Raw genomic sequence first — 16,507 nt, 5'->3', positions numbered from 1 at the left:
CTTCAAAGGTTTTTGGTCACTTGGCCAACTGAGAATACAATTTGAAAGACACATGTGTGCACGCAATGCTTGGTTGCCGGAACCCAGGATTGAACCAGTAACCTTTAGATCTTCAGACTTAAGCTCTCCCAACTGCGCTATTTCAGCTCCTTCAGCTCCAATCAGATACATGTGAAATACCTCATGGACATGTGTGCCTCCTTTCACACTGTGATAGTTGAAAGAGGACAAGCTTGGTGAGGTTGAAAAAGCTTTCACAAGGGAGGATTGCAATAAAGTTTGGACTCAATACAATGCCCATGATGGAAACATTTCCTTCAAGCAAAGCCCAAAGTCCAAACGAGGGGCCCTTCGATGACCATGGGAACCTGAAATGGACTGGTCAAAACCAAGAACAGAAAACTCTTTCTGACATCATGGGCTCTCAGCAAATGGACATCAATGTGCCTGGCCTCAGGACAGTTTGGCTGAAAACAGGACACAAAGTGCCTTTCTGTTTTTCAAGCTTCAAAGGTTGTTGGTCACTTGGCCAAATGAGAATTAAATTTGAAAGACACATGTGTGCACGCAATGCTTGGTTGCCGAAACCCAGGATTGAACCAGTAACCTTTAGATCTTCAGACCAAAGCTCTCCCAACTGAGCTATTTCGGCTCCTTCAGCTCCAATCAGATACATGTGAAAAACCTCATGGACATGTGTGCCTCCTTTCACATCGTGATAGTTGAAAGAGGACAAGCTTGGTAAGGTTGAAAAAGCTTTCACAAGGGAGGATTGCAATAGACTTTGGACTCAATACAATGCCCATGATGGAAACATTGCCTTCGAGCAAAGCCCAAAGTCCAAACTATGGGCCCTTCGATAACCATGGGAACCTGAAATGTACTGGTCAAAACCAAGAACAGAAAAATCTTTCTGACATCATGGGCTCTCAGAAAATGAACTTCCATGTGCCTGGCCTCAGGACAGTCTGGCTGAAAAAAGGGACACAAAGTGCCTTTCTGTTTTTCAAGCTACAAAGGTTTTTGGTCACTTGGCCTTCTATGAATACTATTTGAAAGACACATGTGTGCACACAATGCTTGACTGCCGAAACCCAGGATTGAACCAGTAACCTTTAGATCTTCAGACCAAAGCTCTCCCAACTGAGCTATTTCGGCTCCTACAGCTCCAATCAGATACATGTGAAAAACCTCATGGACATGTGTGCCTCCTTTCACACTGTGATAGTTGAAAGAGGACAAGCTTGGTGAGGTTGAAAAAGCTTTCACAAGGGAGGATTGCAATAGAGTTTGGAGTCAATACAATGCCCATGATTGAAACATTGCCTTCGAGCAAAGCCCAAAGTCCAAACGAGGGGCCCTTCAATGACCATGGGACCATGAAATGGTTTGGTCAAAACCAAGAACAGTAAACTCTTTCTGACATCATGGGCTCCCCGAAAATGGACTTCAATGTGCCTGGCCTCAGGACAGTTTGGCTGAAAGTTGGACTCAAAGTGCCTTTCTGTTTTTCAAGCTTCAAAGGTTTTTGGTCACTTGGCCTACTATGAATAACATTTGAAAGACACATGTGTGCACGCAACGCTTGGCTGCCGAAACCCAGGATTGAACCAGTAACCTTTAGATCTTCAGACCAAAGCTCTCCCAACTGAGCTATTTCGGCTCCTTCAGCTCCAATCAGATACATGTGAAATACCTCATGGACATGTGTGCCTCCTTTCACACTGTGATAGTTGAAAGAGGACAAGCTTGGTGAGGTTGAAAAAGCTTTCACAAGGGAGGATTGCAATAGACTTTGGACTCAATACCATGCCCATGATGGAAACAATGCCTTCAAGCAAAGCCCAAAGTCCAAACGAGGGGCCCTTCGATGACCATGGGAACCTGAAATGTACTGGTCAAAACCAAGAACAGTAAACTCTTTCTGACATCATGGGCCCTCAGAAAATGGACTTCAATGCGCCTGGCCTCAGGACAGTTTGGCTGGAATTTGGACTCAAAGTGCCTTTCTGTTGTTCAAGCTTCAAAGGTTTTTGGTCACTTGGCAAACTGAGATTACCATTTGAAAGACACATGTGTGCACGCAATGCTTGACTGCCGAAACCCAGGATTGAACCAGTAACCTTTAGATCTTCAGACCAAAGCTCTCCCAACTGAGCTATTTCGGCTCCTACAGCTCCAATCAGATACATGTGAAATACCTCATGGACATGTGTGCCTCCTTTCACACTGTGATAGTTGAAAGAGGACAAGCTTGGTGAGGTTGAAAAAGCTTTCACAAGGGAGGATTGCAATAGACTTTGGACTCAATACAATGCCCATGATGGAAACATTGCCTTCAAGCAAAGCCCAAAGTCCAAACGAGGGGCCCTTCAATGACCATGGGACCATGAAATGGACTGGTCAAAACCAAGAACAGAAAACTCTTTCTGACATGATGGGCTCTTTGAAAATGGACTTCAATGTGCCTGGCCTCAGGACAGTTTGGCTGAAAACAGGACACAAAGTGCCTTTCTGTTTTTCAAGCTTCAAAGGTTTTTGGTCACTTGGCCAACTGAGAATACAATTTGAAAGACACATGTGTGCACGCAAAGCTTGGTTGCCGAAACCCAGGATTGAACCAGTAACCTTTAGATCTTCAGACTTAAGCTCTCCCAACTGAGCTATTTCAGCTCCTTCAGCTCCAATCAGATACATGTGAAATACCTCATGGACATGTGTGCCTCCTTTCACACTGTGATAGTTGAAAGAGGACAAGCTTGGTGAGGTTGAAAAAGCTTTCACAAGGGAGGATTGCAATAAAGTTTGGACTCAATACAATGCCCATGATGGAAACAATGCCTTCAAGCAAAGCCCAAAGTCCAAACTAGGGGCCCTTCAATGACCATGGAACCATGAAATGGACTGGTCAAAACCAAGAACAGAAAAATCTTTCTGACATTATGGGCTCTCAGAAAATGGACTTCAATGTGCCTGGCCTCAGGACAGTTTGGCTGGAATTTGGACTCAAAGTGCCTTTCTGTTGTTCAAGCTTCAAAGGTTTTTGGTCACTTGGCAAACTGAGATTACCATTTAAAAGACACATGTGTGCACGCAATGCTTGGTTGCCGAAACCCAGGATTGAACCAGTAACCTTTAGATCTTCAGACCAAAGCTCTCCCAACTGAGCTATTTCGGCTCCTTCAGCTCCAATCAGATACATGTGAAATACCTCATGGACATGTGTGCCTCCTTTCACACTGTGATAGTTGAAAGAGGACAAGCTTGGTGAGGTTGAAAAAGCTTTCACAAGGGAGGATTGCAATAGACTTTGGACTCAATACAATGCCCATGATGGAAACATTGCCTTCAAGCAAAGCCCAAAGTCCAAACGAGGGGCCCTTCAATGACCATGGGACCATGAAATGGACTGGTCAAAACCAAGAACAGAAAACTCTTTCTGACATGATGGGCTCTTTGAAAATGGACTTCAATGTGCCTGGCCTCAGGACAGTTTGGCTGAAAACAGGACACAAAGTGCCTTTCTGTTTTTCAAGCTTCAAAGGTTTTTGGTCACTTGGCCAACTGAGAATACAATTTGAAAGACACATGTGTGCACGCAAAGCTTGGTTGCCGAAACCCAGGATTGAACCAGTAACCTTTAGATCTTCAGACTTAAGCTCTCCCAACTGCGCTATTTCAGCTCCTTCAGCTCCAATCAGATACATGTGAAATACCTCATGGACATGTGTGCCTCCTTTCACACTGTGATAGTTGAAAGAGGACAAGCTTGGTGAGGTTGAAAAAGCTTTCACAAGGGAGGATTGCAATAAAGTTTGGACTCAATACAATGCCCATGATGGAAACATTTCCTTCAAGCAAAGCCCAAAGTCCAAACGAGGGGCCCTTCGATGACCATGGGAACCTGAAATGGACTGGTCAAAACCAAGAACAGAAAACTCTTTCTGACATCATGGGCTCTCAGCAAATGGACATCAATGTGCCTGGCCTCAGGACAGTTTGGCTGGAAGTTGGACTCAAAGTGCCTTTCTGTTTTTCAAGCTTCAAAGGTTGTTGGTCACTTGGCCAACTGAGAATACAATTTGAAAGACACATGTGTGCACGCAATGCTTGGTTGCCGAAACCCAGGATTGAACCAGTAACCTTTAGATCTTCAGACCAAAGCTCTCCCAACTGAGCTATTTCGGCTCCTTCAGCTCCAATCAGATACATGTGAAAAACCTCATGGACATGTGTGCCTCCTTTCACATCGTGATAGTTGAAAGAGGACAAGCTTGGTAAGGTTGAAAAAGCTTTCACAAGGGAGGATTGCAATAGACTTTGGACTCAATACAATGCCCATGATGGAAACATTGCCTTCGAGCAAAGCCCAAAGTCCAAACTATGGGCCCTTCGATAACCATGGGAACCTGAAATGTACTGGTCAAAACCAAGAACAGAAAAATCTTTCTGACATCATGGGCTCTCAGAAAATGGACTTCCATGTGCCTGGCCTCAGGACAGTCTGGCTGAAAAAAGGGACACAAAGTGCCTTTCTGTTTTTCAAGCTACAATTGTTTTGGTCACTTGGCCTACTATGAATACTATTTGAAAGACACATGTGTGCACACAATGCTTGACTGCCGAAACCCAGGATTGAACCAGTAACCTTTAGATCTTCAGACCAAAGCTCTCCCAACTGAGCTATTTCGGCTCCTACAGCTCCAATCAGATACATGTGAAATACCTCATGGACATGTGTGCCTCCTTTCACACTGTGATAGTTGAAAGAGGACAAGCTTGGTGAGGTTGAAAAAGCTTTCACAAGGGAGGATTGCAATAGAGTTTGGAGTCAATACAATGCCCATGATTGAAACATTGCCTTCGAGCAAAGCCCAAAGTCCAAACGAGGGGCCCTTCAATGACCATGGGACCATGAAATGGTTTGGTCAAAACCAAGAACAGTAAACTCTTTCTGACATCATGGGCTCCCCGAAAATGGACTTCAATGTGCCTGGCCTCAGGACAGTTTGGCTGAAAGTTGGACTCAAAGTGCCTTTCTGTTTTTCAAGCTTCAAAGGTTTTTGGTCACTTGGCCTACTATGAATAACATTTGAAAGACACATGTGTGCACGCAACGCTTGGCTGCCGAAACCCAGGATTGAACCAGTAACCTTTAGATCTTCAGACCAAAGCTCTCCCAACTGAGCTATTTCGGCTCCTTCAGCTCCAATCAGATACATGTGAAATACCTCATGGACATGTGTGCCTCCTTTCACACTGTGATAGTTGAAAGAGGACAAGCTTGGTGAGGTTGAAAAAGCTTTCACAAGGGAGGATTGCAATAGACTTTGGACTCAATACCATGCCCATGATGGAAACAATGCCTTCAAGCAAAGCCCAAAGTCCAAACTAGGGGCCCTTCGATTACCATGGGAACCTGAAATGTACTGGTCAAAACCAAGAACAGTAAACTCTTTCTGACATCATGGGCCCTCAGAAAATGGACTTCAATGCGCCTGGCCTCAGGACAGTTTGGCTGGAATTTGGACTCAAAGTGCCTTTCTGTTGTTCAAGCTTCAAAGGTTTTTGGTCACTTGGCAAACTGAGATTACCATTTGAAAGACACATGTGTGCACACAATGCTTGACTGTCGAAACCCAGGATTGAACCAGTAACCTTTAGATCTTCAGACCAAAGCTCTCCCAACTGAGCTATTTCGGCTTCTACAGCTCCAATCAGATACATGTGAAAAACCTCATGGACATGTGTGCCTCCTTTCACACTGTGATAGTTGAAAGAGGACAAGCTTGGTGAGGTTGAAAAAGCTTTCACAAGGGAGGATTGCAATAGAGTTTGGAGTCAATACAATGCCCATGATTGAAACATTGCCTTCGAGCAAAGCCCAAAGTCCAAACGAGGGGCCCTTCAATGACCATGGGACCATGAAATGGTTTGGTCAAAACCAAGAACAGTAAACTCTTTCTGACATCATGGGCTCCCCGAAAATGTACTTCAATGTGCCTGGCCTCAGGACAGTTTGGCTGAAAGTTGGACTCAAAGTGCCTTTCTGTTTTTCAAGCTTCAAAGGTTTTTGGTCACTTGGCCTACTATGAATAACATTTGAAAGACACATGTGTGCACGCAACGCTTGGCTGCCGAAACCCAGGATTGAACCAGTAACCTTTAGATCTTCAGACCAAAGCTCTCCCAACTGAGCTATTTCGGCTCCTTCAGCTCCAATCAGATACATGTGAAATACCTCATGGACATGTGTGCCTCCTTTCACACTGTGATAGTTGAAAGAGGACAAGCTTGGTGAGGTTGAAAAAGCTTTCACAAGGGAGGATTGCAATAGACTTTGGACTCAATACCATGCCCATGATGGAAACAATGCCTTCAAGCAAAGCCCAAAGTCCAAACTAGGGGCCCTTCGATTACCATGGGAACCTGAAATGTACTGGTCAAAACCAAGAACAGTAAACTCTTTCTGACATCATGGGCCCTCAGAAAATGGACTTCAATGCGCCTGGCCTCAGGACAGTTTGGCTGGAATTTGGACTCAAAGTGCCTTTCTGTTGTTCAAGCTTCAAAGGTTTTTGGTCACTTGGCCTACTATGAATAACATTTGAAAGACACATGTGTGCACGCAATGCTTGGTTGCCGAAACCCAGGATTGAACCAGTAACCTTTAGATCTTCAGACCAAAGCTCTCCCAACTGAGCTATTTCGGCTCCTTCAGCTCCAATCAGATACATGTGAAATACCTCATGGACATGTGTGCCTCCTTTCACACTGTGATAGTTGAAAGAGGACAAGCTTGGTGAGGTTGAAAAAGCTTTCACAAGGGAGGATTGCAATAGACTTTGGACTCAATACAATGCCCATGATGGAAACATTGCCTTCAAGCAAAGCCCAAAGTCCAAACGAGGGGCCCTTCAATGACCATGGGACCATGAAATGGACTGGTCAAAACCAAGAACAGAAAACTCTTTCTGACATGATGGGCTCTCAGAAAATGGACTTCCATGTGCCTGGCCTCAGGACAGTTTGGCTGGAATTTGGACTCAAAGTGCCTTTCTGTTGTTCAAACTTCAAAGGTTTTTGGTCACTTGGCCAAATGAGAATTAAATTTGAAAGACACATGTGTGCACGCAAAGCTTGGCTGCCGAAACCCAGGATGGAACCAGTAACCTTTAGCTCTTCAGACCAAAGCTCTCCCAACTGAGCTATTTCGGCTCCTTCAGCTCCAATCAGATACATGTGAAAAATCTCATGGACATGTGTGCCTCCTTTCACACTGTGATAGTTGAAAGAGGACAAGCTTGGTGAGGTTGAAAAAGCTTTCACAAGGGAGGATTGCAATAAAGTTTGGCCTCAATACAATGCCCATGATGGAAACATTGCCTTCAAGCAAAGCCCAAAGTCCAAACTAGGGGCCCTTCGATTACCATGGGAACCTGAAATGTACTGGTCAAAAACAATAACGGAAAACTCTTTCTGACATCATGGGCTCTCAGAAAATGGACATCAATGTGCCTGGCCTCAGGACAGTTTGGCTGGAAGTTGGACTCAAAGTGCCTTTCTGTTTTTCAAGCTTCAAAGGTTTTTGGTCACTTGGCCAACTGAGAATACAATTTGAAAGACACATGTGTGCACGCAAAGCTTGGTTGCCGAAACCCAGGATTGAACCAGTAACCTTTAGATCTTCAGACTTAAGCTCTCCCAACTGACCTATTTCAGCTCCTTCAGCTCCTATCAGGTACATGTGAAATACCTCATGGACATGTGTGCCTCCTTTCACACTGTGATAGTTGAAAGAGGACAAGCTTGGTGAGGTTGAAAAAGCTTTCACAAATGAGGATTGCAATAGACTTTGGACTCAATACAATACCCATGATGGAAACATTGCCTTCAAGCAAAGCCCAAAGTCCAAACTAGGGGCCCTTCAATGACCATGGGAACCTGAAATGTACTGGTCAAAACCAAGAACAGAAAACTCTTTCTGACATCATGGGCTCTCAGAAAATGGACTTCCATGTGCCTGGCCTCAGGACAGTTTGGCTGGAATTTGGACTCAAAGTGCCTTTCTGTTGTTCAAACTTCAAAGGTTTTTGGTCACTTGGCAAACTGAGATTACCATTTGAAAGACACATGTGTGCACGCAATGCTTGGTTGCCGAAACCCAGGATTGAACCAGTAACCTTTAGATCTTCAGACCAAAGCTCTCCCAACTGAGCTATTTCGGCTCCTTCAGCTCCAATCAGATACATGTGAAAAATCTCATGGACATGTGTGCCTCCTTTCACACTGTGATAGTTGAAAGAGGACAAGCTTGGTGAGGTTGAAAAAGCTTTCACAAGGGAGGATTGCAATAAAGTTTGGACTCAATACAATACCCATGATGGAAACATTGCCTTCAAGCAAAGCCCAAAGTCCAAACTAGGGGCCCTTCAATGACCATGGGAACCTGAAATGTACTGGTCAAAACCAAGAACAGAAAACTCTTTCTGACATCATGGGCTCTCAGAAAATGGACTTCCATGTGACTGGCCTCAGGACAGTTTGGCTGGAAGTTGGACTCAAAGTGCCTTTCTGTTGTTCAAGCTTCAAAGGTTTTTGGTCACTTGGCAAACTGAGATTACCATTTGAAAGACACATGTGTGCACGCAATGCTTGGTTGCCGAAACCCAGGATTGAACCAGTAACCTTTAGATCTTCAGACTTAAGCTCTCCCAACTGAGCTATTTCGGCTCCTTCAGCTCCAATCAGATACATGTGAAATACCTCATGGACATGTGTGCCTCCTTTCACACTGTGATAGTTGAAAGAGGACAAGCTTGGTGAGGTTGAAAAAGCTTTCACAAGGGAGGATTGCAATAGAATTTGGACTCAATACAATGCCCATGATGGAAACATTGCCTTCAAGCAAAGCCCAAAGTCCAAACGAGGGGCCCTTCAATGACCATGGGACCATGAAATGGACTGGTCAAAACCAAGAACAGAAAACTCTTTCTGACATCATGGGCTCTCAGAAAATGGACTTCAATGTGCCTGGCCTCAGGACAGTTTGGCTGAAAACAGGACACAAAGTGCCTTTCTGTTTTTCAAGCTTCAAAGGTTGTTGGTCACTTGGCAAACTGAGAATACAATTTGAAAGACACATGTGTGCATGCAAAACTTGGTTGCCGAAACCCAGGATTGAACCAGTAACCTTTAGATCTTCAGACTAAAGCTCTCCCAACTGAGCTATTTCAGCTCCTTCAGCTCCAATCAGATACATGTGAAATACCTCATGGACATGTGTGCCTCCTTTCACACTGTGATAGTTGAAAGAGGACAAGCTTGGTGAGGTTGAAAAAGCTTTCACAAGGGAGGATTGCAATAAAGTTTGGACTCAATACAATGCCCATGATGGAAACAATGCCTTCAAGCAAAGCCCAAAGTCCAAACTAGGGGCCCTTCAATGACCATGGGACCATGAAATGGACTGGTCAAAACCAAGAACAGAAAACTCTTTCTGACATCATGGGCTCTCAGAAAATGGACTTCAATGCGCCTGGCCTCAGGACAGTTTGGCTGGAATTTGGACTCAAAGTGCCTTTCTGTTGTTCAAGCTTCAAAGGTTTTTGGTCACTTGGCAAACTGAGATTACCATTTGAAAGACACATGTGTGCACGCAATGCTTGGTTGCCGAAACCCAGGATTGAACCAGTAACCTTTAGATCTTCAGACCAAAGCTCTCCCAACTGAGCTATTTCGGCTCCTTCAGCTCCAATCAGATACATGTGAAATACCTCATGGACATGTGTGCCTCCTTTCACACTGTGATAGTTGAAAGAGGACAAGCTTGGTGAGGTTGAAAAAGCTTTCACAAGGGAGGATTGCAATAGACTTTGGACTCAATACAATGCCCATGATGGAAACATTGCCTTCAAGCAAAGCCCAAAGTCCAAACGAGGGGCCCTTCAATGACCATGGGACCATGAAATGGACTGGTCAAAACCAAGAACAGAAAACTCTTTCTGACATGATGGGCTCTTTGAAAATGGACTTCAATGTGCCTGGCCTCAGGACAGTTTAGCTGAAAAAAGGGACACAAAGTGCCTTTCTGTTGTTCAAGCTTCAAAGGTTTTTGGTCACTTGGCCAACTGAGAATACAATTTGAAAGACACATGTGTGCACGCAATGCTTGGCTGCGGAAACCCAGCTTTGAACCAGTAACCTTTAGATCTTCAGACTTAAGCTCTCCCAACTGAGCTATTTCAGCTCCTTCAGCTCCAATCAGATACATGTGAAATACCTCATGGACATGTGTGCCTCCTTTCACACTGTGATAGTTGAAAGAGGACAAGCTTGGTGAGGTTGAAAAAGCTTTCACAAGGGAGGATTGCAATAAAGTTTGGACTCAATACAATGCCCATGATGGAAACAATGCCTTCAAGCAAAGCCCAAAGTCCAAACTAGGGGCCCTTCGATTACCATGGGAACCTGAAATGTACTGGTCAAAACCAAGAACAGAAAACTCTTTCTGACATCATGGGCTCTCAGAAAATGGACTTCAATGCGCCTGGCCTCAGGACAGTTTGGCTGGAATTTGGACTCAAAGTGCCTTTCTGTTGTTCAAGCTTCAAAGGTTTTTGGTCACTTGGCAAACTGAGATTACCATTTGAAAGACACATGTGTGCACGCAATGCTTGGTTGCCAAAAGCCAGGATTGAACCAGTAACCTTTAGATCTTCAGACCAAAGCTCTCCCAACTGAGCTATTTCGGCTCCTTCAGCTCCAATCAGATACATGTGAAATACCTCATGGACATGTGTGCCTCCTTTCACACTGTGATAGTTGAAAGAGGACAAGCTTGGTGAGGTTGAAAAAGCTTTCACAAGGGAGGATTGCAATAGACTTTGGACTCAATACAATGCCCATGATGGAACATTGCCTTCAAGCAAAGCCCAAAGTCCAACTTAGGGGCCCTTCAATGACCATGGGAACCTGAAATGTACTGGTCAAAACCAAGAACAGTAAACTCTTTCTGACATCATGGGCTCTCAGAAAATGGACTTCCATGTGCCTGGCCTCAGGACAGTCTGGCTGAAAAAAGGGACACAAAGTGCCTTTCTGTTGTTCAAGCTTCAAAGGTTTTTGGTCACTTGGCCTACTATGAATACCATTTGAAAGACACATGTGTGCACGCAATGCTTGGCTGCCGAAACCCAGGTTTGAACCAGTAACCTTTAGATCTTCAGACTTAAGCTCTCCCAACTGAGCTATTTCAGCTCCTTCAGCTCCAATCAGATACATGTGAAATACCTCATGGACATGTGTGCCTCCTTTCACACTGTGATAGTTGAAAGAGGACAAGCTTGGTGAGGTTGAAAAAGCTTTCACAAGGGAGGATTGCAATAAAGTTTGGACTCAATACAATGCCCATGATGGAAACAATGCCTTCAAGCAAAGCCCAAAGTCCAAACGAGGGGCCCTTCAATGACCATGGGACCATGAAATGGACTGGTCAAAACCAAGAACAGAAAACTCTTTCTGACATGATGGGCTCTTTGAAAATGGACTTCAATGTGCCTGGCCTCAGGACAGTTTGGCTTAAAAAAGGGACACAAAGTGCCTTTCTGTTGTTCAAGCTTCAAAGGTTTTTGGTCACTTGGCCAACTGAGAATACAATTTGAAAGACACATGTGTGCACGCAAAGCTTGGTTGCCGAAACCCAGGTTTGAACCAGTAACCTTTAGATCTTCAGACTTAAGCTCTCCCAACTGAGCTATTTCAGCTCCTTCAGCTCCAATCAGATACATGTGAAATACCTCATGGACATGTGTGCCTCCTTTCACACTGTGATAGTTGAAAGAGGACAAGTTTGGTGAGGTTGAAAAAGCTTTCACAAGGGAGGATTGCAATAGACTTTGGACTCAATACAATGCCCATGATTGAAACATTGCCTTCGAGCAAAGCCCAAAGTCCAAACTAGGGGCCCTTCAATGACCATGGGACCATGAAATGGTTTGGTCAAAACCAAGAACAGTAAACTCTTTCTGACATCATGGGCTCTCAGAAAATGGACTTCCATGTGCCTGGCCTCAGGACAGTCTGGCTGAAAAAAGGGACACAAAGTGCCTTTCTGTTGTTCAAGCTTCAAAGGTTTTTGGTCACTTGGCCTACTATGAATACCATTTGAAAGACACATGTGTGCACGCAATGCTTGGCTGCCGAAACCCAGGTTTGAACCAGTAACCTTTAGATCTTCAGACTTAAGCTCTCCCAACTGAGCTATTTCAGCTCCTTCAGCTCCAATCAGATACATGTGAAATACCTCATGGACATGTGTGCCTCCTTTCACACTGTGATAGTTGAAAGAGGACAAGCTTGGTGAGGTTGAAAAAGCTTTCACAAGGGAGGATTGCAATAAAGTTTGGACTCAATACAATGCCCATGATGGAAACAATGCCTTCAAGCAAAGCCCAAAGTCCAAACGAGGGGCCCTTCAATGACCATGGGACCATGAAATGGACTGGTCAAAACCAAGAACAGAAAACTCTTTCTGACATGATGGGCTCTTTGAAAATGGACTTCAATGTGCCTGGCCTCAGGACAGTTTGGCTTAAAAAAGGGACACAAAGTGCCTTTCTGTTGTTCAAGCTTCAAAGGTTTTTGGTCACTTGGCCAACTGAGAATACAATTTGAAAGACACATGTGTGCACGCAAAGCTTGGTTGCCGAAACCCAGGTTTGAACCAGTAACCTTTAGATCTTCAGACTTAAGCTCTCCCAACTGAGCTATTTCAGCTCCTTCAGCTCCAATCAGATACATGTGAAATACCTCATGGACATGTGTGCCTCCTTTCACACTGTGATAGTTGAAAGAGGACAAGTTTGGTGAGGTTGAAAAAGCTTTCACAAGGGAGGATTGCAATAGACTTTGGACTCAATACAATGCCCATGATTGAAACATTGCCTTCGAGCAAAGCCCAAAGTCCAAACTAGGGGCCCTTCAATGACCATGGGACCATGAAATGGTTTGGTCAAAACCAAGAACAGTAAACTCTTTCTGACATCATGGGCTCTCAGAAAATGGACTTCAATGCGCCTGGCCTCAGGACAGTTTGGCTGGAAGTTGGACTCACAGTGCCTTTCTGTTGTTCAAGCTTCAAAGGTTTTTGGTCACTTGGCCAAGTGAGAATACAATTTGAAAGACACATGTGTGCAAGCAATGCTTGGTTGCCGAAACCCAGGATTGAACCAGTAACCTTTAGATCTTCAGACCAAAGCTCTCCCAACTGAGCTATTTCGGCTCCTTCAGCTCCAATCAGATACATGTGAAAAACCTCATGGACATGTGTGCCTCCTTTCACATCGTGATAGTTGAAAGAGGACAAGCTTGGTAAGGTTGAAAAAGCTTTCACAAGGGAGGATTGCAATAGACTTTGGACTCAATACAATGCCCATGATGGAAACATTGCCTTCGAGCAAAGCCCAAAGTCCAAACTATGGGCCCTTCGATAACCATGGGAACCTGAAATGTACTGGTCAAAACCAAGAACAGAAAAATCTTTCTGACATCATGGGCTCTCAGAAAATGGACTTCCATGTGCCTGGCCTCAGGACAGTCTGGCTGAAAAAAGGGACACAAAGTGCCTTTCTGTTTTTCAAGCTACAAAGGTTTTTGGTCACTTGGCCTACTATGAATACCATTTGAAAGACACATGTGTGCACACAATGCTTGACTGCCGAAACCCAGGATTGAACCAGTAACCTTTAGATCTCCAGACTAAAGCTCTCCCAACTGAGCTATTTCGGCTCCTACAGCTCCAATCAGATACATGTGAAAAACCTCATGGACATGTGTGCCTCCTTTCACACTGTGATAGTTGAAAGAGGACAAGCTTGGTGAGGTTGAAAAAGCTTTCACAAGGGAGGATTGCAATAGAGTTTGGAGTCAATACAATGCCCATGATTGAAACATTGCCTTCGAGCAAAGCCCAAAGTCCAAACGAGGGGCCCTTCAATGACCATGGGACCATGAAATGGTTTGGTCAAAACCAAGAGCAGTAAACTCTTTCTGACATCATGGGCTCCCCGAAAATGGACTTCAATGCGCCTGGCCTCAGGACAGTTTGGCTGAAAGTTGGACTCAAAGTGCCTTTCTGTTTTTCAAGCTTCAAAGGTTTTTGGTCACTTGGCCAACTGAGAATACAATTTGAAAGACACATGTGTGCACGCAATGCTTGGCTGCCGAAACCCAGGATTGAACCAGTAACCTTTAGATCTTCAGACCAAAGCTCTCCCAACTGAGCTATTTTGGCTCCTTCAGCTCCAATCAGATACATGTGAAATACCTCATGGACATGTGTGCCTCCTTTCACACTGTGATAGTTGAAAGAGGACAAGCTTGGTGAGGTTGAAAAAGCTTTCACAAGGGAGGATTGCAATAGACTTTGGACTCAATACCATGCCCATGATGGAAACAATGCCTTCAAGCAAAGCCCAAAGTCCAAACTAGGGGCCCTTCGATTACCATGGGAACCTGAAATGTACTGGTCAAAACCAAGAACAGTAAACTCTTTCTGACATCATGGGCCCTCAGAAAATGGACTTCAATGCGCCTGGCCTCAGGACAGTTTGGCTGGAATTTGGACTCAAAGTGCCTTTCTGTTGTTCAAGCTTCAAAGGTTTTTGGTCACTTGGCAAACTGAGATTACCATTTGAAAGACACATGTGTGCACGCAATGCTTGGTTGCCGAAACCCAGGATTGAACCAGTAACCTTTAGATCTTCAGACCAAAGCTCTCCCAACTGAGCTATTTCGGCTCCTTCAGCTCCAATCAGATACATGTGAAATACCTCATGGACATGTGTGCCTCCTTTCACACTGTGATAGTTGAAAGAGGACAAGCTTGGTGAGGTTGAAAAAGCTTTCACAAGGGAGGATTGCAATAGACTTTGGACTCAATACAATGCCCATGATGGAAACATTGCCTTCAAGCAAAGCCCAAAGTCCAAACGAGGGGCCCTTCAATGACCATGGGACCATGAAATGGACTGGTCAAAACCAAGAGCAGTAAACTCTTTCTGACATCATGGGCTCTCAGAAAATGGACTTCAATGTGCCTGGCCTCAGGACAGTTTGGCTGAAAACAGGACACAAAGTGCCTTTCTGTTTTTCAAGCTTCAAAGGTTTTTGGTCACTTGGCCAACTGAGAATACAATTTGAAAGACACATGTGTGCACGCAAAGCTTGGTTGCCGAAACCCAGGATTGAACCAGTAACCTTTAGATCTTCAGACTTAAGCTCTCCCAACTGAGCTATTTCAGCTCCTTCAGCTCCAATCAGATACATGTGAAATACCTCATGGACATGTGTGCCTCCTTTCACACTGTGATAGTTGAAAGAGGACAAGCTTGGTGAGGTTGAAAAAGCTTTCACAAGGGAGGATTGCAATAAAGTTTGGACTCAATACAATGCCCATGATGGAAACAATGCCTTCAAGCAAAGCCCAAAGTCCAAACTAGGGGCCCTTCAATGACCATGGAACCATGAAATGGACTGGTCAAAACCAAGAACAGAAAACTCTTTCTGACATCATGGGCTCTCAGAAAATGGACTTCAATATTCCTGGCCTCAGGACAGTTTGGCTGGAATTTGGACTCAAAGTGCCTTTCTGTTGTTCAAGCTTCAAAGGTTTTTGGTCACTTGGCAAACTGAGATTACCATTTAAAAGACACATGTGTGCACGCAATGCTTGGTTGCCGAAACCCAGGATTGAACCAGTAACCTTTAGATCTTCAGACTTAAGCTCTCCCAACTGAGCTATTTCGGCTCCTTCAGCTCCAATCAGATACATGTGAAATACCTCATGGACATGTGTGCCTCCTTTCACACTGTGATAGTTGAAAGAGGACAAGCTTGGTGAGGTTGAAAAAGCTTTCACAAGGGAGGATTGCAATAAAGTTTGGACTCAATACAATGCCCATGATGGAAACAATGCCTTCAAGCAAAGCCCAAAGTCCAAACTAGGGGCCCTTCGATTACCATGGGAACCTGAAATGTACTGGTCAAAACCAAGAACAGAAAACTCTTTCTGACATCATGGGCTCTCAGAAAATGGACTTCAATGTGCCTGGCCTCAGGACAGTTGGGCTGGAAGTTGGACTCAAAGTGCCTTTCTGTTGTTCAAGCTTCAAAGGTTTTTGGTCACTTGGCCAAATGAGAATTAAATTTGAAAGACACATGTGTGCACGCAAAGCTTGGCTGCCAAAAGCCAGGATTGAACCAGTAACCTTTAGATCTTCAGACTAAAGCTCTCCCAACTGAGCTTTTTCGGCTCATTCGGCTCCAATCAGATACATGTGAAAAACCTCATGGACATGTGTGCCTCCTTTCACACTGTGATAGTTGAAAGAGGACAAGCTTGGTGAGGTTGAAAAAGCTTTCACAAGGGAGGATTGCAATAGAGTTTGGACTCAATACAATGCCCATGATGGAAACATTGCCTTCAAGCAAAGCCCAAAGTCCAAAC

At 44.4% G+C, this 16,507-nt stretch overlaps 1 non-coding gene across 1 annotated transcript; it reads right to left on the bottom strand.

The window, feature by feature from the left end:
- Window positions 1-13,715: 13,715 nt before the first annotated feature.
- On the bottom strand, window positions 13,716-13,788 carry trnas-gga (transfer RNA serine (anticodon GGA)). Its single transcript has one exon. It is a non-coding gene; the product is annotated as a tRNA-Ser (tRNA).
- Window positions 13,789-16,507: the final 2,719 nt, after the last annotated feature.

The sequence above is a fragment of the Halichoeres trimaculatus genome, unplaced genomic scaffold, assembly GCF_033239565.1.
Source record: "Halichoeres trimaculatus isolate MK-OKI-2021-1 unplaced genomic scaffold, fHalTri1.1 fHalTri1_scaffold_16, whole genome shotgun sequence".
Taxonomy (NCBI): domain Eukaryota; kingdom Metazoa; phylum Chordata; class Actinopteri; order Labriformes; family Labridae; genus Halichoeres; species Halichoeres trimaculatus.
Note: the sequence above shows the minus strand (reverse complement) of the source record. Positions and strands in the feature narration are given on the sequence as shown.